Below are 11,360 nucleotides of genomic sequence, written 5' to 3'. Positions count from 1 at the left end.
TTTATTGTTGGCGTCATATAAATAAAGTAATATGTAAAGCTCACCACGCTGCACCTTGGTCCTCTTCATTCAACGGCCGTGACACATATCTTCATTTTTGAAAGTTAGATACGATAAGTATAGATTTTCTCAGAGACCCCACATGGGGCGCCCAACCCCAAGTTTGGGAACAACTATATTAACATCTCTCTCTGCTTGCGTCCTCTCTCTCGCTGTCTCCTCTGCTTCCTCCTGCACGCATTGCAACCTGTCTCAGCATCTCCACTGAGCGCCACATCACTGTCTGTCTCAGTAGCCTACTCTCTGTTAAGCAAAGTTATTATGATAACTTAGTATCATATTGTTTGATCCTGCCGGTGTAGGCTCCATTTAACTTCAGCATCTTACTTCATCCTTCTAGCTGGCTAAGTAATGCTAGCCAGAGCCCTTTAATGTTACTGCAGTAGCTGGGATAAATTTTTACTGTAGATTTTGACCGATAATTGATTTTCTGTATACAACATATATAAAAATGTATTATTCAATTTTTCAACAAAAAGAAATTGAGGTCCGGACCTCTGTGTCCTCATATGTAGTTATGGCCCTGCTGGCTGCCAGTGTCTGGGACTCCATTTTAGGGCTTTAGAATTACACATGAGAATGGAAATGCAGCCCTGTCGGTTGCCGTTGAGTGGCCATGACTAATACCTGATCCTTCTCTTTCCATGGAAGCAGGAGTCTGTTATAATGAGAGAACTAGTGAAAGCTGACTGGGGTAGAAGGGACTTGGACACAGAGCACATGGAAAATAAATCCATACCCATTTGTAATAGTCACACAAACACAGGAGGTTGGTGACACCTTCACTTGGGAGGATGGGCTCATGGTAATGGTTCGAGCGGAATGAGTGGAATGGTATCAAATACGTTAAATGCATGGTTTCCATGTGTTTGATGCCATTCCATTTGCACCGTTCCAGCCATTATTATGAGCCGTCCTCCCCTCAGCAGCCTCCTGTGTTACACAAAGAGCTCACAGGGAATACATTTTCAGTCATTCCATTTGAACTGTGTTGGACACACAGAGGCAATATACCTGACAGAATATGATGATATTGAGAGCTTTTGTCTGGCTTTCACAAGGGGGCACAAATCAAATAAAATTGTATTTGTCACACGCTTCGTAAACAACAGGTGTAGACTAACACGGGGGTACCAGAACGGAGTCGATGTGCAGGGGTACGAGGTAATTGAAGTAGATATGTACATATAACTAGGAATAAAGTGACTAGTAAACAGGAAAGAAAAATAAACAGTAGCAGCAGCGTATGTGATGAGTCAAAAAAGTTAGTGAAAAAAGGGGTTAATGCAGAAAGTTCAATAAGCTATTTAGTTAACTATTTAACTAACTATTTAGCAGTCTTGTGGCTCAGGAGGAGAAGCAGTACAGGGTTCTGTTGGTTCCAGACTTGGTGCATCAGGACCGCTTGCAGCGCAGTAGCAGAGAGAACAGTCTATGACTTGGGTGGCTGTAGTCTGACAATTTTTAGGGCATTCCTCTGACACCGCCTGGTATAGAGGTCCTGGATGGCAGGGAGCTCGGCCTCAGTGATATACTGGGCCGTATGCACTACCCTCTGTAACGTCTTGCGATCGGATGTCAAGCACTTTCCATACCAAGAAGCCAGTCAAGATGCTCTCAATGGTATAGCTGTAGAAGTTTTGAGGATCTGAGGGCCCATGCCAAATCTTTTCAGCCTCCTGACAGGATCAGGCGTTCGTTGTTGTGCCCTTTTCATGACTGTGTTGGTGTGTGTGGTCCCTGATAGATCCTTAGGGATGTAGACACCGAGGAACTTAAAGCTCTGGACCCGCTCCACTACAGCCGAATGGGGGTGTGCCCTATAGTCCATGATCAGCTCCTTTGTCTTGCTGATGTTGAGGAATATGTTGTTGTCCTGTCACCACAATGCCAGGTCTCTGACCTCCTCCTTATAGGCCATCTCACCGTCATCGGTGGTCATGCCTACCACAGTCCTGTCGTCAGCAAGCTAAATGATAGTGTTGGAGTCGTGCGCGGCCACGCAGTTGTGGGTGAACAGGGAGTACAGGAGGGGACTAAGTATGCATCCCTGAGGGGCCCCTGTGTTGAAGGTCAGTGTGGCGGATATGTTGTTGCCTGCCCATCAGGAAGTCCAGGATCCAGTTGCAGAGGGAGGTGTTCAGTCCCTTAGCTTAGTAATGAGCTTGGAGGGCACTATGGTGTTGAACGCTGAGCCGTAGTCAATGAACAACATTCTCACATAGGTGTTCCTCTTGTCCAGGTTGGAAAGGGCAATGTGGAGTTTAATAGAGATTGCATCATCTGTGAATCTATTGGGGCGGTATGTGAATTGGAGTGGGTCCATGGTGTCTGGGATGATGGTGTTGATGTGAGCCATGACCAGCCTTTCAAAGCATTTAATGGCAACCAATGTGACTGCTACGGGGCAATAGTCATCTAGACAGGTTACCTTGGCGTTCTTGAACACAGGGACTATGGTGTAGGTATTACAGACTGGCTCAGGAAGAAGTTGAAAATGTCAGTGAAGACACTTGCCAGCAGGTCAGCACATGCTCTGAGTATGGGTCCTGGTATTCCGTCTGTTGTTAACCTGTTTTAAAGGTCTTACTCACATTGGCTACGGAGAGCGTGATCACACAGTCGTCTAGAACAGCTGGTGCTCTCCTGTATGGTTCAGTGTTGCTTGCCTCGAAACGAGCATAGAAAGAATTTAGCTTGTCTGGTAGACTCGGTTCACTGGGCAGTTTGCGGCTGGGTTTCCTTTTGTAATCTGTGATAGTTTGCAAGCCCTGCAATATCCGATAAGCGTCAGAGCCGGTGGAGTAGGATTTGATCTTAATCCTGTATTGACGATTTGCCTATTTGATGGTTTGTCGGAGGTCGTAGCAGGATTTATTTTTTGTGTATTTTACCCCATTTTTTTCTCTCCCCACTTTTGTGATATCCAATTACGATCTTGTCTCATCGCTGCAACTCCCCAACAGGTTCGGGAGAAGCGAAGGTCGAGTCAAGCGTCCTCTGAAACATGACCCATTGCAGGATTTCTTATAAGGGTCCGGATTAATTTCCTGCTCCTTGAAACCAGCAGCTCTAGCCTTTAGCTCAGTGTGGATGTTGCCTGTAATCCATGGCTTCGGGTTGGGATATGTACGTACGGTCACTGTGAGGACGACGTCATCGATACACTTATTAATGAAGCTGGTGACTGTGGTAAACTCTACAATGCCATTGGATGAATCCTGGAACATATTCCAGTCTGTGCTAATGAAACAGTCCTGTACCTTAGCATCAGCTTCATCGAACCCCTTCCGTATTGAGTGCATCACTGGTACTTCCTGTTTGAGTTTTTGCTTATTAGGAGGATAGAGTTATGGTCAGATTTGCCAAATGGAGGGCGAGGGAGAGCTTTGTATGCATTTCTGTGTGTGGAGTAACGCTTCGACCACACCGATAGCGTCATTGCGCAAAATAGTATGCAGCATCATCTGGGATATGTATGCAACAGAAGTTCAACATTCAACTTCTGCTACCATTTCTGTCAAGCCATCTATGCATACAGTTTGACGCATATGTTCGATAAATTCAACGTATGCACCACACCGAACACACTGCAACTGCCTCTGCAACGTAATGCTGCAAGGCAAACGCAGCGTTTCATTGGAAATGAATGTAATTTGGGGGACCAAAATGCAATGACGCTGTCGGTGTGTTCGAAGCGTCAAGGTGATCTAGAGTTTTTTCTCCTCTAGTTGCACAGGTGACATGCTGGTAGAAATGACAAAAAATGGATTTCAGTTTTCATTCAATAAAATCACTGACCACTAGGCGTGCCACCTCTGGATGAGCGTTTTCTTGTTTGCTTATGGCCCTATACAGCTCATTGAGTGCGGTCCTAGTGCCAGTATCAGTTTGTGATGGTAAATAGACAGCTACGAAAAATATAAATGAAAACTCTCTTGATAAATATTATAGTCTACAGCTTATCATGAAGTATTCTAACTCAAGCGAGCAGAACCTCGAGACTTCCTTAATATTACAGATTGCGCACCAGCTGTTAAAACTTGTTAGGGCTAGGGTCCTTTATTTCAGAATTTCCGCCTGACTGTTACTCAGGCCCAGAAGCCAGGATATGCATATAATTGGTACCATTGGATAGAAAACACTTTGACGTTTGTAGAAATGTTAAAATAATGTATGAAACTAAAACACAATTGATATGGTAGGAGAGAATCCAAAGAAAAGCCAACCAGAAGTTTTTTTTGAGATCCCATGCTCTTACAATGGAAAGCTATGGGTCCTATGCAATTCCAGCCCCCAGATTGCAATTCCTATGGCTTCCACTAGATGTCAACAGTCTTTGTTCAAGGTTTCAGGCTTGTTTCAACCAAAATGAGGAAGAATTTTGAGTTTTGGTACAGGGAGTCAGTTGGAAAATTGTCTGTTGTTTAATATTTATTTATTTATTTGAATTGCGTGCCCTCCAATTTCACCGGAAATTGTCGACAGGTGTCCCGCTGACGGGACGCCTAGCCCTAAGACACACACTCCCCCTTTAGTGACAGGACAGTCTCGAACAGAGCTAGTCCAGTTTGTCTCCATTGATTCTATGTTTGCCAATAGTACGGTGGGTAAGGGCGGTTTTGTCAGGGTGCCCACACGTCATCCTCTCTTACTTCGCCTTTTTCTTTTCCGCGTTTTGGCAATTAGGGCATGGTCCAGGGTGAGCAGTATGTCCTGCACCTCCAACTCGTTGAAGTAGAAATCTTCATCCAAATCAAGGTTAGTGATCGCTGTTCTGATGTCCAGAACCTCTTTTTGGTCATAGGATACGATGGGGGAAACGTTATGTGCAAAAAAAGTTACGATCAGCGGAAGAAAAAGAATATGGAGAATTGGTCTTCGAGCCTGTAAAACAGCAGCTATCCATTGCAGCGCCATTCTTTTTTTTACAGTTGGTGGTTAATCTATTATCGGTAGAGGCTGAGAAGACAAATAACAAAGATGGAGCATTCTCAGGACCATATGAGAAAGTTATGGCATTATGGATTAAGGCAGTGTTTCTCAAACTCTGTCCTCGTTTTGAATGTTTGAAGAGAGACTCAATCTGAAATGGTATGTAATCCGTTACATGTAATGGAATTTAAAAAAACTGTAACTGTAATCCGTTACGTTACCAGCAAAAATATTTGTAACCGGATTACCAGAACTTTTGAAAAAGTTGCTAATTCTTCTAGGATTACTTTAAAATTTAGAAGGGATGTTGGCAGAAAAAATATGTCCATAAAACAATTGCCTGTTTTCTTAATTACCTTTCATAATAACATCAGTCATTAACCGAGTGCTACTTTGATCTTCCCGCCTGAGCATCATACATGGTCACAAAAGAAAAAGGTTTGGTGCGCCAACGCAGTGCATACTTTGGATAGCGTTTCAAATAACAAATTGTGTTCAAAGAAGAAAAGGGCAGGAATGCAAACTATGTTTGCACACGGTAAAGCTGCTTTCGACATACAGAGACTCGACTTCGAACCTGAAGAAACACTTGGAGATAAGGATGATGATTGGCAGATGTGGCATGCTAGCTTGCTTAGCTAGCTAGTCTCTAGAGACAGACAGGTTGTCTTTACAATGTTACCAATGTTCCAGCATACAGTACCAGTCAAAGGTTTGGACACACCTACTCATTCAATGGTTTTTCTTTATTTTTACTATTTTCTACATTGTAGAATAATAGTGAAGACATCAAAACTATGACACAACACATTTGGAATCATCTAGTAACCAAAAAAGTGTTCAACAAATCAAAATGTATTTTAGATTGTAGATTCTTCAAAGTAGCCAATTAGGCTCTGCATAAAGACAGTAGCATCCCAAATGGCACAATATTCCCTATGTAGTGCACTTCTTATTTACAGAGCCCATATGGGGAAAGGGTGCTATTTGGGACACACACATCTTTGCACACTCTTGGCATTCTCTTAACCAGCTTCTCCTGGAATGCTTTTCCAACAATCTTGAAGGAGTTCCCACATATGCTGAGCACTTGTTGGCTGCTTTTCCTTGACTCTGTGGTCTAACTCAACCATAACCATCTCAATTGGGTTTAGGTCGGGTGATTGTGGAGGCCAGGTCATCTGATGCAGCACTCCATCACTCTCCTTCTTGGTTAAATAGCCCTTACATAGCCTGGATGTGTGTTTTGGGTCATTGTCTTGTTGAAAAACAAATTATAGTCCCACTAAGAGCAAACCAGATGGGATGGCGAATCGCTGCAGAATGCTTTGGTAGCCATGCTGGTTAGGTGTGCCTTGAATTAAAAATCAATCACCAACAGCATCAACAGCAAAGCACCCTCACACCATCATACCTCCTCCTCCATGCTTCACGGTGGGAACCACACATGCAGAGATCATCCATTCACCTACTTTCACAAAGAAATGGCGGTTGGAACCAACAATCTCAAATTTGGACTCATCAGACCAAAGGACAGATTTCCATCGGTCCAATGTCCATTGCTAGTGTTTCTTGGCCCATGCAAGTCTCTTCTTCTTATTGGTGTCCTTTAGTAGTGGTTTCTTTGCAGCAATTCTACCATGAAGGCCTGACTCACACAGTCTCCTCTGAACAGTTGATGTTGAGATGTGGCTGTTACTTGAACTCTATGAAGCATTTATTTTAGCTACAATTCCTGAGGCTGGTAACTCTAATTAACGTATCCTCTGCGGCAGAGGTAACTCTGGGTCTTCCTTTCCTGTGGCGGTCCTCATGAGAGCCAGTTTCATCATAGAGCTTGATGGTTTTTGTGACTGCACTTGAAGAAACTTTCAAAGTTCTTGAAATATTCCACATTGACTGACCTTCATGTCTTAAAATTCTATACAAGGTGTCACTTCATTCGTGCTATTTGATGGGAACTAGCCCCCGTCCCCCTACAAACCTCAAGTTTGCTCCTTCAGGCCCGCAAATGCAACAAGAAAAATGTTGCTCTATTAATTGCTCCTCTGGGATTTGAACTCTCAAACCCTCCTTTGAAGATCAAACACCATAACCACTACTCTACCGGTCGGACAGAGTCAAAATGTTAAGGGGTACTAAAAATGCACACACCAAAGACACGATTTCAGAGGTTGGAGAAGGGTGTGGGTGCTTGTACTTCTTGGATCCATCAACCATTCCTCAATCTTCTTCTGATGACTACAAGCATAGATTATGAACCTTCAAAACCTACACTATAGGATGGATGTGTTTAGGAATGGGGGACGCAATTCGAAAGTTACATGTTTCCAATTACCAGCAAATAGACGCTAGAAATGTTACACCATCATCATATTATTGTTGTCACGTTCCTGACCTGTTTTCCTTGTTTTTGTATGTGTTTAGTTGGTCAGGGCGTGAGTTGGGGTGGGCATTCTATGTTATGTGTTTCTATGTTTAGGTTATTTGTCTATTGGCCTGATATGGTTCTCAATCAGGGACAGGTGTTTTACGTTTCCTCTGATTGAGAACCATATTTAGGTAGGCTGTTCTCACTGTTTGTTTGTGGGTGATTGTTCCTGTGTCTGTCGCACCACACGGGACTGTTTCGTTTTCGTTCGTTTGGTTAGTCTGTTTCCTGTTTGTGCGTTCTTCGTGTTACATTGTAAGTTCTCATGTTCAGGTCTGTTTACGTCGTTTTGTTGTTTTGTAATCTATTTCAAGTGTTCTTCGTATTTTCGTCTGGTTTAAATAAATTCTTTATGTCTGCATACATGCTGCGTTTTGGTCCGATCCCTACTCCTCCTCTTCAGACGAAGAGGAGGAGAGAAGCCGTTACAATTGTACATTTTTCCCTTCATTTGCCGACTACTGTTTCTAAGCTATCATAGCATGTGGGTTTTTTCAGGGGGACCAGGTATCAGAACACATTTGAATGGTCTACAAAGCATGCCCCCAGGTAAAAGTAGGCTTTTGCAGAGAAGGGTTATATTGTTACTCCACGACATAATATGTTATCACTCCATTAATGTAATGATGGGCTGTCATTTCTCTTTGCTTATTTGAGCTGTTCTTGCCATAATATGGAGCTATCTTCTGTATACCACCTCTACCTTGTCACAACCCAACTGATTGGCTCAAATGCATTAAGAAGAAAATTAATTCCACAAATTCATTTTTAATGAGGCACACTTTTTAATTGAAATGCATCCCAGGAAGCTGGTTGAGAGAATCCCAAGAGTGTGCAAAGCTGTCGTCAGGCAAAGGGTGGTTACTTTGAAGAATCTCAAATATAAAATATATTTTGATTTGTTTAACACTTTATTTGTTATTCAAGAGTTGTGATGTCTTAACTATTCTTCTACAATGTAGAAAATAGAAAAAATTAAGAAAAACCCTTGAATGAGTAGGTGTGTCCAAACCTTTGACTGATTTCAGAGAGTTCTAGCTACCTAGTTAGTCATATTTCTAGCTAGCTAACCTGTTTAGTTTCCTAATTTACTTGCCAACTTGCCTACACTATGTGGTATGCTGCTCACTTAAGGTTGCTCTGTTGGTTGCTAGATACTGTAGTCAGCAAGATATTATTGCAAGTATGCTATTATGCTAATTTGTTCACAATTCCGCTAATTAAATATATTTTAAGTAAGATAAATCAGTTGTAGACAATTAGGTGACATTCACTTGGCTAGATAGTATAGCTAGCTAGCTACATCAAAAGTAAAAATAAAAACATTTTGAAAGCTAGTTGCACTCTGTAACCCAACATAACAATCAGGGTTGCTATGGTTTCAGAGTAACATGCTTCCCAAGTCAATAAAGCCACACTGCAATTTTCCTGCTGTTCAATTGTTTTTCAACCCAAATAAATGCCTCTATTATTCAATGTGTGGCTCAAACATTCTGCAATAATGTTGTTAAATTGGTAATAATATTTGTTTTATTATGTGTATCCAAAAGTAACGGAAAGTTTCCAAAACTGTCAAAATATTGTCTGTGAGTATAACAACTGATTTTGCAGGCAAAAACCTGAGGAAATCCAACCCGGAAGTGCCTCTTATTTTGAAAAATCTCTGTTCCATTGCCTGCCTTTCCTTCATTTAAAGGGATATCAACCAGATTCCTTTTCCTATGGCTTCCTCGGGGTGTGAACAGTCTTGAGACATAGTTTCAAGCTTTTATTCTGAAAAATGAGCGAGATTTATCAAAACGCGTTAGTGGATAGCTGAATGTCCTTGGATTAGTTCATGTGCGCGAAAGTTGTAGCTCGATATTTTCTTTATCTCTTTTATTGAATAGTTTACCGTCCAGTTGAAATATTATCGATTATTTATGTTAAAAACAACCTGAGGATTGATTGTAAAAAACGTTTGACATGTTTCTACGAACTTTACGGATACTATTTGGAATTTTCGTCTGCCCTTCGTCACTGCTCGAGCCTGTTGATTTCTGAACATAACGCACCAACCAAATGGAGGTTTTTGGATTTAAAAATAATATTTATCGAACAAATGGTACATTTATTGTGTAACTGGGAGTCTCGTGAGTGCAAACATCCGAAGATCATCAAAGGTAAGCGATTAATTTTATTGCTTTTCTAACTTTCGTGACCAATCTACATTGCTGCTAGCTGTTCGTAATGTTTTGTCTAGTGATCGATAAACTCACAAACGCTTGGATTGCTTTCACTGTAAAGCATATTTTCAAAATCTGACACGATAGGTGGATTAAATTAAATTGGTATATGTTTTTATTTATCACACTCTTCTTTAACCATGTATGTTCTTTAACACAGAGCCGACATGTTCCTTACTTTTTTCCCCTTCTACTTGCCTCTTCCATTTTTGTGGTAATGCTGCAATTAGTTGGTTGTAATTTTGGGTAGAGCAGACATTTCCATATGTCTGTGTTAGCTGCATGTGTGACATAACTCCACCAGTCCGATTTATGATATCATTCACTAAAATTACACCTTTTCTAAACATTTCTTCGAAAAATATGTTTTTTTTAATCAATTAGTATATTTGTTGTGTTATCTGTTCTGTCTTTTCAGGTGGATTAAACTGAAATTGCAAACAACTTTTTATAAGGCTTGTTTAAAAAATAACGATATTTTGGAGATTATTTCCTTTTCAAACAACCAAAAGTGAGCAGGTGTAATCTGAATAAAAGGATCAGATTACGCTACTGAGTTTAGGTAATCCGAAAGTTACGTTACCGATTACAATTTTAGACAGGTAATTAGTAACGGATTACATTTAAAAAGTAACCTACCCAACCCTCAGTGGGAGCCAACAGAAGTGACAACAAAAAGGATACTAAACAACACTAAATACACTAAAGGACACTAAACAACACAACACTAAATACTTCCTACAATTCATAATAATTCAATCACAATGGATTCGTTTCCATTAAAAAACTGCCTGTGTTAGCTGCTGAGTTAGTGCAATGTCATTGGCTAGCTAGCTATGTTGTGCTAGCTAGCGAATATGCTAATGTTCACTAGCTAGCTAAACATTTGTCTATGGGCTGGCACTGTTAGTAGTGGATTATGCAGAGTGAATTAAACACTGTATTTGTCATCTTGCTAGGTAGTTATCGAGCTGTGGCCATCTCGCTAGTATCAACAAGGGCTTTCTACAAAATAGCAACATTAGCACAGCTACTGTAGCCAGCTTGATAACATTGGCATCTAGACCATGAACTAAGCAACACACATTGCCAAACAATGCTACTGGCACCTTCTGGTTTGGAGTATTTTAACAAGGCCGAGTGGCTGACTACTTCAAGGTTTTGCTGTGCGAACACAATAAATATTAAATGCTGACACTCTGTACGGAGGTCCTAAGTACTGTCAGCAGGCAAACATTTGACAATCCTACCAGTGTGTCTGAGCTATACGGATTTCTAACCTACGCCAACCCTTCCATTATAGTTCAGAAAGCTATCATTATCAGACACATTTAATGTCTGGTAGCATATACCATATGCCCTAGGATGGAGAAATCAATTTCTACAGATCACATAATTTACTTACTTTCCGGTGACTATGACAAATTAATCGGCCACATCGAGAAAGACAATATTTAAATATCTTAAATGCCTAATTATGTCTCTACCCTCCTTCACTCCCCCCAAGTCTGAACCGAGTGCACACTGATTTTACATGTACAATCGCGTGAAAAAATGTGGCAGTCAGACACAAATGCTAGATCCACAATCGGTGCTATGTGTGCAAGCCTTAAGAACTGAGCAATCTGCTCTATGGTACTTTTTTGATGGGGTCAGAAGGAAACCAGGCCACCAGCCTTTGTTTACTGACCAAATTGACATAAGTGAAG

Source organism: Salvelinus alpinus, chromosome 9, assembly GCF_045679555.1.
Source record: "Salvelinus alpinus chromosome 9, SLU_Salpinus.1, whole genome shotgun sequence".
Taxonomy (NCBI): domain Eukaryota; kingdom Metazoa; phylum Chordata; class Actinopteri; order Salmoniformes; family Salmonidae; genus Salvelinus; species Salvelinus alpinus.
This window is presented reverse-complemented; position numbering follows the sequence as displayed.